Here is a 12,275-nt window from a genome sequence, read left to right as displayed (position 1 = left end):
GAGAGCGGGTGTGCGTTTCGTCCAGATTTATTAAACACAATGCCTTCAAGATGCTGGGGACTGGGCGGCCCCGGCCTCCCTCCCTCCTTCCCTTCCCCTTCCCCCCCCCTCCCTCCCCGGCTCCGTGGCTCCTCGGGGATGCCTTGGATCCTGCCCCCCTTCCCCTCCTCCTTCGATGCCCCGATTGCGGGGCACCGGGGATCCCCACGATCCCGACGACCCCACATCCAGTTCACTCAGCCCTGGAGCTCCGACCCCCGCCCCCCCCCCCCGCACCATCCCCACCTCCTGGGCCAGGCTCGGCGCCCTCCCCGCCCGGAGAGGGGGGCTGGGAGCGGGGTGGGGGGGGGAGGCCTGGATGGTGGCCCGTGTTATAACCCAGTAGAAAAGGCCGGGCCGGGTGAGCTCTGTGCTTGGGCAGTGAGGTCAGAACCGGAATCCAGAGCAACCGGCTCCGCTGCCAACCTTCACACGCAGCTTTGCGCCCCGCACCGGGCGGGCTGTCTGCGGGGACGTTTGCGAAAGCAGTCCTTCATTCCCAGCCCCGCAAGCCTGCATGCATTCATCCATTCACTCATTCATTCATGCATTTCCCCAGCCCTCCCTCTTGTTGGGGTGGGGGGAATCCCCCTCCCCTATCCGAGGGGCGAAGTGAGGAACCAGCCAGCACCTCTTTAACTCCAAGCGGGCCTGAGCCAACCCCCACCCCTATGCCAGCCCACAAATTAAGAAAAACAAGGAGGAGGAGAAGAAAAAAAAAAGTATTTCTTTTATGCTTCCAGAAAGAGGAAAAGAAAAATTTGAAAAACATGGTCCACAACACCCTGTCCAAAGCGCTTGACAATTATTTTAAAAGGAGGAGGGGAGAGAGGAGAGAGGAGAGGAGAGAAAGAGTTCAAACGTCTCTGTCTCCAGTTCTAATTGGAAACGTTTCAACTGTTTATGTTACAAGAAGTGTCAGGGTCATTTGCTACCGGAGAGCTGACTTTTCATTGGCTGCTTAATTGAGTACCTCGGAGTCCACCCCACGTGGGAGAGGAATTCCTGGCACATTAAAAAAAAAAAAGTCACCAGGGTGAGACAGAAAGTATGGACTGGATTTCCAGAATGGAGGTTCCCCCCCAAATCCCTCATTTGGGGGTTCAGGATGATGAGGGAGCAGCTTCTGCCAAGAGCCAACCCTCTGGATTCTTTTTTAAAAAAAATAAATAAATGGCAGGCAGTTTAGGTGAGTGTATGTTTATCTCCCTTTTCTTGAGAATTAAAGGGTCTAGCCTCTGGTCAGCCACCAGGCTGTGGCTAGCTATTTGAGGAACTGACCCATGCAGTGTCTTGGGTGGGGTGTAAACCTTAAACCTCCTTCTTCCTTGACTTTGATTCCCCCCACCACCCAAAGCCTCTGGCTGGAACTGCCCAAACCCTGAAGAGGAAAGAAGAAATTTTCGTCACCAGCCTCACTCCCCACCTCCCTCTGGTTGGTTCTATCAAGGTTTCCCTGATTTGGAGGCTTTTGTCTTCATCCCTGGAATGATTTTGCCCCATCCTCCATCCACCCATCATCCCAGTTCTTCCTTCACCAGTCTTCATAGCATGGAGCACCCTCAAGGGGGATTTGCATTTGTTTAACAAACTTTCCTAGTGTTCAGAACACTTGGTGGACACAAATCGAACACGTTTCATCTTTTCCCAAAGAACAAAGTGGGCACCATTAATGTCCTGACCATTTTACCAAAGAGGACTCACATTGATCGGATGACTTGCTCAAGGCCAGTTCAGCTTGAGATGAATTAAACAGAGTCCATTGAGCTGCAGAGTACACACACACACACACACACACACACACACACACACATACTGTCTCAGTGAACCTGGCTTTCCTGGTAATGTGGACAGGGCTGCAGGATGAACCTCCAGAATCTAAAGAGCCCTCAAGAGTCACAGAGGGAACCCTTCTGGAGCTACACTGGGGGCCACTTCATTTCAGGGAAGGAGGACAGGCTCTTGGAGGTAGGAAGACTTCCTAGGTCTCCCAACCCTCCCAACACTCTGTCTGGCCCCAGCAACAGGAACTTGAGGTATCTTCTTACTCAGTCTCATCTGTGATGCCGAGAAAGCCACCGGCCCACCTCAGAGATTGTTCTGAGGTCCCTAGAGACAGTGCATGTATGTGCTGAGTACAAAGTGGCCCCTTTAAGTGATCAATAACAGTTATCACAGCGATGGTGATGATGATGATGGCAGTGATGATGGTGGTTATGGATGGTGATGATGATGATGATGGTGTGGTCATAGAGCTAGCTGAAGAATGGCCTCTTCCCAAGTTGTCTGAGTGCCTGGAGAGACACAAGGCCTCTTTCCAGCTCTAGCGGCCATAAACCAAGTGATCACCCAAACTTATTCTCTATATCCAAGCCCAGATGGAGTTACCCAGCCTCAATGAGACTTCAGGAGTCATTGGTGCCTTCTCTTTGTCCTTCTCTGTAGTACCCATTCCTTCCTCTGGTCCTTAGGAGACCTGGGGGTGGAGAGGGAGAGTCTGGGAAGCAGCCTGCAGCATCCCACCCTGGGTGTGGCTGGGAGGAGAGGAGAGAAGAGAGCTTCCAGCCCACAATCCAGCTAGGACACCCCAGAGGCCTGGAGACATTCTATTTGCCTGGTGACCCAACAGGTAGAGGAAAACATTCCCTCTCTGGCAGCCAGAATACCTGTGATGATTTACAAGGATACCCTGGTGGTGTTCCCCCTCCCTTGCTTTGGAGGTGCCAAGTGTTTGTTTACCTGCCAGTAGCAGGCACAGGAGATAGAAGGTATTCTCTTGATGCCCCTCCAAAGTCAGGCAGAATAACAGACCAGATTCCAAGGTGCTCCTAGCTGAACTGTATTGACAATGGCCGGGGGTTTCCACACCTCCTGCTGGAACCCGGTAAATATTTATCGAAGTGATTGGGCTTCCTAATTAAGAGATTTGCCCCTGATTCTTTCTTTCTTTAGTAAGGATTCAAAGAGGAGGCTTAGGAGATTAAGAAATAGTTTGCTAGTATTAATACATCCAACTTCAAGAGGCTGAAAACCTTCACTACACAAAAGAATTAGCCAGGCCAGGCTGGTAGGGTGGGGGGGCTCAGCTGAGAGTGGTCAACCTGGAGCCCCGGGTAAAGGGGTGAGCAGGGCTGGCCTTGTCTGCCTAGTTATTTGATGGTGAGTCTGTGTTGTCATGATAGAAATGAGAAGAGGAAGGTAGTTGCTCTCAGCTTCCTACCTTCCTATTAAATGAATTTATAGATGGGGCTCTCTCTCTCTCATACACACATACATACACTCACACAGCCAGAGTTTGATTGTTTTTCAGTTGTGTTCAACATATCCTTGCTTGTCAGCTGAGGTTTACTTTGGCCCCTCCCCCTCACGAGGGCACGGGATTGGGCAATATTTGTAGACGTTTCTGGTTGTTACAATTCAGAAATAAGGTACTGCAGTGGGTTATAGTCAGAAGCACCTCTAACAGTCCTGCATTGCCCAGAGGAGCCCTGCCACAGATGTATCTGCCCCCAACTACAATCTGAGGAATGCCCACACCACGTGTCACCTCATCTAACCTTAACAATTCCAGAGTGCAGGGCCTGGCAGCTCATCCTAGCTACTCAGAAGGCTGAGATCTGAGAATCATAGTTCAAAGCCAGCCCAGACAGGAAAGCCCATGTGATTCTTATCTCCTACCAAAATGCCATAAGTGGAGCCTGTGGCTCAAGTGGTGGTAGAGCACTAGTCTTGAGTGACAATGCTAAGGGACAGCACCCAGGCCCTGAGTTCAAGCCCCAGTATTGGCATGCACACACACACACACACACCTGCATATATACACATGCACACGCACACTCTACACCACATACCGGTGGGTAATTCTCTAGGTCCTATTACCAATGAATCAACTGAAACACAAAAAGCAATCACAGGTGGAGAAGGAGCAGGATACTGGCCCCAGAACCCTTGGCCCCCAAAGCTCATTCTTTCCTCTGTTCTCAATGGCCCTCCTAGGATCCTCGTATGCCCAGAGTTCTAGCATTTTACTCTAAATCATCAACTTCATAGTAAAATCTCTGTGCAGAGGGATGGTTCTAGGCAACTTGGGTCCCCTTGGATTCCTACAGGTGGGGACAACAGGTCTGGGCCCACCAGGGTCTGAGTCACCCAAGGGAGAGGCTGGAGCAACGAGGGCCTCATTCTGAGGTCACGTGGGAGGTGACAGTGGAGAAAGTTGAGTGAGGAGTGGTAAGAGAGAGGGGCCTGGTGGGCAGCTCTTTTTTGCCGCCCTGATTCAGATTAGAAGGAGACTGGGGCTCTGCACTGGGGTAGGGATGTAGGGTGCCCAGCCAGAGAGTGGTGTAGACTTGGAAGGTTTAGCTTCTGTAAACCCCAAGGATGAGGGGACAAAGAAATGGAGGAAGAAAAGGTGTCTGAGGGCTTCTGTTTTGTAAGCAGGTGGGACATAGGACTAACAGATGATGACAGATTTTGATACTGGAGCAAGATTGCAAAAAAAAACAAAAAACAAAAAAAACAAATAGGAAAAATTCATATAGGAAACATGGAGGCCAGGTTTACTATTGACAACTGGTCTACCCATAAAACCTATGGAGACAGGAGCAGGGTGTAACAACTAAACATGTCTTCCCTCGTGTGTGTGTGTGTGTGTGTGTGTGTGTGTGTGTGTGTGTGTGTGTGTGTGTGTGTTTATTTGGGGGCCAGAAGTGGGGCTTGAACTCAGGGCCTCATGTTCCACTTAGCTTTCCACTCAAGGCCAGCACTCTACCACTTGAGCAAGCAAACCTCCGCTTCGGATTCTTTTGGTGGTTAAATTGGAAATTAGAATCTCCACTAAGTTTTCTGCCCAGACTGGCTTTGAACACTGTGATGCTCATTTCTCAGCCTCCTGAGTAGCTAGGATGATAGATGTGAGTCACTAGCATCAGACTGCACAAACCAGTCAGACTTTTAACTCAATGTAAAAATAGCCAAAGAAGCAGGGCACTGGTGGATCATGCCTGTCATCCTAGCTACTCAGGAGACTGAGATCTGAGGATCATGCTTTGAAGCCAGCATGGAACAGGAAAGTCCGTGAGACTTATGTCCGATGAACCACCGGAAAACCAGAAGTAGAGCTGTGGCTCGATGGGGTAGGGCACTAGCCTTGAGCATAAAAGCTCAGGGACAGTTCCTGGGCCCCTGAGTTGGAGCCCTATGATTTGGAGGGAAGGGGGAGGGGGAGGGGGAGGAATAGGCAGAGGTCTGGGAAGATTTCTCAAAGAAGATACCAAAATGGCCATAAAAGCATGTAAATAAGGTGTTTGCCCTCAGTCACAGCTGCAGAGAGGCTCTGCCTCTACCCACAGGGAGAAAGGCTATGGGAAAAAAACAGTAAGGAAAGTTGGTGAAGATGTGGAGGAAATGGAGGGGGGCCCTCCACCCCCAACCGCCGGTGGAGATGTGAGAGAACAGGGCAGGTCCTCAAAAGTGGTAAAAATAGAATTGCCTTTTCCCAAAGGAACTGAAAGCAGAATCGCAGAAGAGCTTGGCCCCGCACAGCCACAGTTTACTGAAGTATTATTCAGCAGCATGAGGAAGCAGCACCCCCCCCCCCTTGGTTAGGGCATAAACAGATAAAGAAAATACAAGCTGGCCTTGTGACTGATGCCTGTAATCCCAGCTACTCGGGAGGCAGAGATCAGGAAGATCACAGTTTGAAGCCAGCCTGGGTAACAAAAACAAAAACTAGCAAGATCCTATTTCAGCCAATAAACGGACTGGGATGAAAGAAAGCCCAATAAATACTCAGAAGCCTGAATACTAGACATTCAGGCTAATCAGAGGCCTCCTTCGTAAGTAACTCTGAGCCCTGGAGGACCTGGCTCCAGTCCGGGTTTTCCAACCAGTCTCTGGCGCTGGCATGAACATTTCCCCCCCACCTTCCCCACCCCCCAACGTTTTAATCAGCCTCCTAGACTCGGCCTCTCCTGGCCTTTGCTTTCATTGTCAGAGTCTGTGTCAATAGCTGGAAATCCAGGCGGCAAGCACAAGTAGACATCTCGTCCTATCCAGCAGAAATCCCACAAAGGGGATGGCTCCTTCTCTACATGGAAAACAAACAGGTCTCTGGGCTCCCAGGGGCTGGGGGCATCAGGGCAGAGGGGGCCCCTGGAGGACAGGGGAGGGAGGGAGAGGGAGGTGGCAGCCAGCTGGCCCAGCCTGGCCTGCCCCCGCCCACCCCCCCAGCCTCCCTCATCCATCTTCCTCTACTCCTCTCACTTGCCACTATCCTAAGAGGGTTCTGTGTGGCTGAGCCTGGCGGTTCCTGACTCCTGGGCCAGGTTACCACCCCCCACCCCCGGAGCAAATTGGGGGTCCCACTTTCCTTACATCCCCTCCAGCCCTTCAGTAGCTTCCGGTAGCCACGGCCCAGCCCTCTCACACACCTGCTTGCCTGCACCTGAATGACCCCCCTCTCCTCTACTTGTGCTGGTGAAATCCCATCCATTCTTCCAGATCAAGTGACTTGGCTCACTGGTCTCCAGCTGCTGCTAGAGCAGCTCCTGCCTGATCTCCAGATCCTCCCCTCCTCCGTGCCCCTCCCCACCCACCCCCACCTCTCCACTGCTGGCTCTAGTATCATTTCTAGTGTTCCTTGCCTCCTCAGTAGCTGAAATGGCAGGCTTGGGTGATGAGGGGGGGTGGTGGTGAGGTTCAGTTTGGGGGGATCACAGTAGGAAGCTACCAGCCCTGTGCCATTGACCTGACCAGCTATGGGGCCAGATCTGGGACTAAGGCTCAGTGATTGCTCAACCACGTGGAAATCCATCCGCAGGCCCTGCCCAGCTGGGTCATGGCCTCTCCTGGCCCTTTGCACCTGTCACTGTCCTCTGTGCACCCCTCCCCCGTCCCCCCCCTCCCAACTGCATCATCCCTGTGAGTTTCCAGCCCTCTGGTAGGCGGCCTGGCACCTGCCCAGTGCCAGGAGTCTTAGTGACTGTGAAAGGCAACCGGCCTCCCTCCTCTGTGGGTGAGGGGTCAAAAGAGCCCCAGGCGGCTGCAAAGAAAAGCCAGGGGAGAAACAACCAGCTAATAAAAGTAACAGGCTAACCAAATAAGTAACAATAAGGAAAGTTCTTGCTGCTAAGTGCTGTGGGGAATGGTGGGATCTGCTGGGAATGAAATCCTGAGATCCCCTCCTCTCTCCCTGCCCCCCCCCCCCCTCCTGTCCTGGCCCAATTGTTCAGGTGAGGAAACAGACACACACAGGAGAACCTGTCCCGGTGGCAGAGATGGTGTGTGTGTGTGTGTGTGTGTGTGTGTATAAGAGAGAGACAGAGAGACAGAGAGGTGGGGGGGAGGGAAAGAGGGAGGGAGAACTGGTATTGGTGATTGATTGGAGATAAGTCTCACCTACTTTCTTGCTTTCGACCTCTTAAGTAGCTGGGATTACAGGGGTGAGCCACCAGCACCTGCCTGACCTAGGGGTTAGCTTCGGATGGGTCTTTCCCAACTCCCCTTCATCTATAAACGTGGCCAGTTCAATCCCATTGTGTCTTCTTGGCATGTTTAACCTCAGGGTTGGTGTCTGCGCTTGACTTTGCCCTGTGGCAGGCACTGGAAACCCAGAGGCAAAAGAAGGACTGTTCCTGGCTCCCAAGAACCTCACCACATAGGAGGGCGACCCGCCAGGAGGTGCAGGGGAAGTGGGGGATATATAGGCAAGGGGTGCAGGGAAGTGGGGATACACACAGGGCTGGGGGGGGGGTGCCAGAGGGTGGGGGATGCACACTGGGCTGGGGGTGTAGTGAAGTGGGGGGTGCACACAGGGATGCCCATCACAGAGCACCGGAGACCCTGGCCAGTGGGTACCAGTGGCCATGTATCCACAGGTGTGTGTGTGCATGCCAGAGCACCGGTGTGCGTGCACATATGTGCATGTCACATGCATGTGTGTGGCCATGGGTTTGTACAGGCATGCTCATGCATGTGGTGTGTGTGTGTACACACGCACGTGTGCATGCGCTTGTGTGTCAGTTTCCTCAGCCAGTCAGGAATCTCCCTAGGAGCTCTGCCAATGGAGCTAATCCGGGCCAGTTGTGGAAGTCCAGAAAATCAGCCCCAGTCCCTTGTGGAGTCCTGGTCCCTAGTCTCTAACATGTGTCCTACATGTCTGACACTCCGGGTACAGTGGAGAGGGTAAAGCTCCAGCCTCGAGGAACAGCCGGGGGCAGTCTGGGGTGGGGAAGGGCGGACATGGAAGTCAGGAAATCATGGAAGCCAGTTCTTCAGATAAGGTGGGACCTTCCAGCAGTGGGAATGGAAGCACTAGACTAGAAATGAGGTCCTGAGCCCCTCCCACCTTCCCTGTGTGCCTCAGGGTCCCTTGCCCCCAGGGACCTGAGCAGTGTTCTCAGCCAGGCCTCATGAGGTCTTCCTAGGGCCGGCCTGGCCTGGGGCGTAGAAACCGCAGCCCCCCCATCCCCCTATAGTACTGCCTGTTGCAGACATGTCCCCCCTCCCCTCCCAGTCTGGAGCCCAGAGCATCCTCCCCCTCCCTACCCCCCAGCCTTGCCAGTGTTAACAAGCTGCTGGAAGGCTGCTTTGATCTTCAAAGCCTCCTCTAGCTGGTAATTAGCCCCCTTTCCTGCCCAGGGTGATGGAGACAAGTGTTCTCAGGCTAGGAAGGGAGAATTCAGGAGAGACTAAGGACTTCTCTTAGGGGTACAAGGCTGAGCAAAAGTCTGAGGGGGAAAATGGAACAGTCCTGTGTTCTAGAATCTTCTTCTCATGGACACCAAGGCCCTGGGCTTCTCCTTCTTGTTAGGGTGGCTGAAAAAGCAGGTAGGAGCCCTGTCCACCGTAGTAAGATAGTACAAAGAGAATCTAGAAGCAGACAGTCCTGAATGTGTGGGTCCTGCCCCCAGACAACCAACCACCTGAGTCTCTGTTGGAGAGGAGGTGACAAAGCCCTCTCAAATGGTCAGAAACCTAGGAGGTAAGAGGTAGAGCGGGGCCCCCGGAGGGAGGAAGGGCTGCTGGTGGATTGGATCTCTACTTCCAGCCAGAAGTAGAGAGACATGTTAGGCTCCAGAAGGAGGACAGGGCCTCCTGTATCCCTTCTCATCCTTACCCCCCCGAGGATTGGAGTTCCACCCAGAGAACCACCACCCTCTATGGTATTTGGTGGCTGATCTGCCTCTGTGGGCCCTTGGCATCTTCTGACAATGGTAATCCAATAGATCTCCTTTACAACGATGGGTCACTCTGTCTCTGAGCTGCCCATGACCACACTTCTGTCTGTCCAGCTCCCTCATCTGAAAGGCAGCCAGAGAGAAAGGCTGAGATCAGTACACCATCTTTGAGAGCCCCCTTTTCCATTCTAATACCTTCTGCATTTCAGAGCCAGGACTCCTTGGTGCCCCTTGCTTACCCTACTTAAGGACACTTAAGAAGTTATCTCGTGTTATTCTTTATGCGGTCTATTTTGGTCCAGGTTGGCCTCAAATTGCAATCTACCTCTGGAGAAGGTGGGATTGCAAGTGTGAGTTACCATGCTAGAACCTTCCAAGTCATTTGGAGTCCATGCTCTCCTCCCCCTCTGGGCCCATACTCAGGGTCTAAGTCACAGCAGGAGATCAGTAATTGTTTGTTGAATGAAAAGAAAAAGCCACCCCGCCCCAGAAATGCTAAATAGGAACAGTCACCAGCTGAATGGATATCCGTCAAAAGAGCCACAGATTCTGGATATTCCATTCCAGAGGCCCAGATGGCAGGCCGGGGAGAGTTCCCAGTTTGTCCCATTGAAAGCCTTTCCTCTACAAGTTCCAGAGTTCAAAAGCCAGGCTTTTGCCACAAACAATTGGACCAGTGTGAGAGGATGTGTCTGGCCGCCTTCCAAGGCCTCGTGGGACTCTGAGCAGTTACAAATGCAAATAGAAGGAAAAAAGACTTATCCCAAGAGCAAATGTGCTCACCCCAGAAATGGAACCTGTGGCAACAAGGAGGAGAAAAAAGAAAGAAAAAGAGGTTTTCCAGGGCTGGGAGTCAGGAGGTCCCCAGGCTTCAGTGGGGAGCTGGATTTCAGATCAAGGTTTCTGCTGACTTTATTCTAGAGCCTTCCTTCTTAGCAGTGTTTTTGAGCCTAGAATTACATTCAGGGCACACTAAGGGATTTTCCTGATGGGTAAACTGCTGCAGAATGAAGCCTCTTTTCTCCTTCACTGTGGGAACCCATCTCTTGAATCAAACACTGTCCCCAATAGACCAGTCCACAGCCACGTGGGCCTAGATTCAACTTCTCCCCATCCTCTTTTTTGTAGTGCGGTCCCCTGACTTCACACACTAGGCCCCATCTTTACTCTGTCTTTGATGCTTTCTCTGATTTAGGGGATCCAGAGAAAACAAGAGCAGCAGGGAGAGGTAGCAAGACGAAGACAGAGCACTGAAGCTACTCAGGGTTACATTGACGCTCATCTACTGAGCACCACTAGCATCCTACACTGGTCCTGCTCAGGGCAGAACTCACTAACTAGTACAGGGCTAGCTTTCACCACATCCTGGCAAAGGGTATTATTCTTAACCTGCATTAAATCCCATGTTTCTAGTAATCCCCAGCACCCCCAATTTACAATCCTGGTTCTCCATCTTCCAGGTGCAAAGTAGAATTTAACTTCCTGATATCCAGATGATTGGGCAGGATCATGCAAACAGTTCTAGGCAATGATCATGAGTGGGAGTGGCCCTATGAACAGTTCTGGCCAATGACCTGTGAGAAGGAGTGGCTTGTGAATAGTTCTGGCCAATGATTTCTGGGAGGGAGTAACTTGTGAACAGATCTAGCCAATGACCTGTGAGAGGGAGTAATGTAGTGACAGATCAGCAGAGTTGAGTAGATGGCTACTTCTTCGACCTGCTTTTTTTGCCCCGAGTCATGTTAGACAAGGAATACAGGGACATGCATTTTGATCGTTTTAAGCTATGAGAGTTTGGACCTATTTGTTTCTGCTCTGTTTCCTAACTCTCACAGTGTTTCACCAATGAGGAAATTGAGGTTTGTGGAGAGGCCTAGGTAACCCCGGAGAAGAGGGAGCTGCAGACATTATTCCCTGACTGATTATAAGAGATCAAGAGGAACAAGTGGACCTTGACTTGTTAACTCTAGAGCACAGAGAAGCAACAGTGAGATTCAGGCTTTCAGGAGGATCTGCTGGTATTGACTCATTCTCTAGTGGTCCATCTAGCAAAACCCTCCCTGAGCACTCCTGATCCAAACTGCCGAATGCACAGAATCCACATGCACCCTGAATGGCCCATCTGTGCCTTCACAAAACTGGTTGGAAGAGGGATTTCCCAGGAGGGACTGCTCCCACCAGGGAGGCCTGCTGGCTTCCTTGTCTTTTTAAATGACCATAAAATGGCATGGAAATCAATGTCAATGAAAGAGGTTAAAGGAGCCTTAAAAATAAATGAAGCTACCTCCCCCCAACTCACTGTGGAGTAAAAATTTGTCACTTCAGTAAGCATTTTATTGGTAATTACAGAGTTACTTTATTTGCATATCACAGAACTGCTAGGGGCCCTGGTAAAAATGCTTAATGTCATTGAGCATCATGAAAGGAATTATTCAACCCAGGCAGGGAGAATCCAACAATTATTTCCTTAAAACTGGAATCTGTTAATAACTTTGCAGTAGATCTATTTGTGTTCCCCAATACAGCCATTAAATAATACGCAATTAAGTGTCAAAGTGACTGGGCCACAGGACTGTACATCTCCAATCTGGCCTCTGCTTAGTTGCCCTTCCTGAGGGACCGTTAACCTCTGATGCTGGGGCCTCTGGGGGAGAGGCAGCAATCCTTGAAATGAAGCAGACAGGGCTGGCACCTCATTTTCAGAGCAGGAGGGAGGGTGTATGGGCATAGAGAGGCCTGGGACCTGGTCTGCAGCCAGGAGAGGACCTGAGGTTCCACCCAGAGGTCTATTTTGGGGGCTTTGGGGTGAGCTGGCTGGGTTCCAGGCTAGGCCTTACATGTCCGTGCAGGTGTATTGGACAGATGTGGTCTCTGATCAGTGTATGGGGTGCCTGCTGGTCCCTATTTTGTCATCTGCTGGTGACAATGGTGATCACATGGTATGGGTCATGCAAACTGGAGCTTCAAACACAGAAAATGCACAGAAAGTATGCGCTGGACATTAACCAGTAGCACTCAGGAATCTCCCAGAAAGCCACAGGAGAGAAGAGGACTTGA

This window comes from Dipodomys spectabilis, unplaced genomic scaffold, assembly GCF_019054845.1.
Source record: "Dipodomys spectabilis isolate Male_0828 unplaced genomic scaffold, ASM1905484v1 ptg000219l, whole genome shotgun sequence".
NCBI classification, from domain to species: Eukaryota; Metazoa; Chordata; class Mammalia; order Rodentia; family Heteromyidae; genus Dipodomys; species Dipodomys spectabilis.
This window is presented reverse-complemented; position numbering follows the sequence as displayed.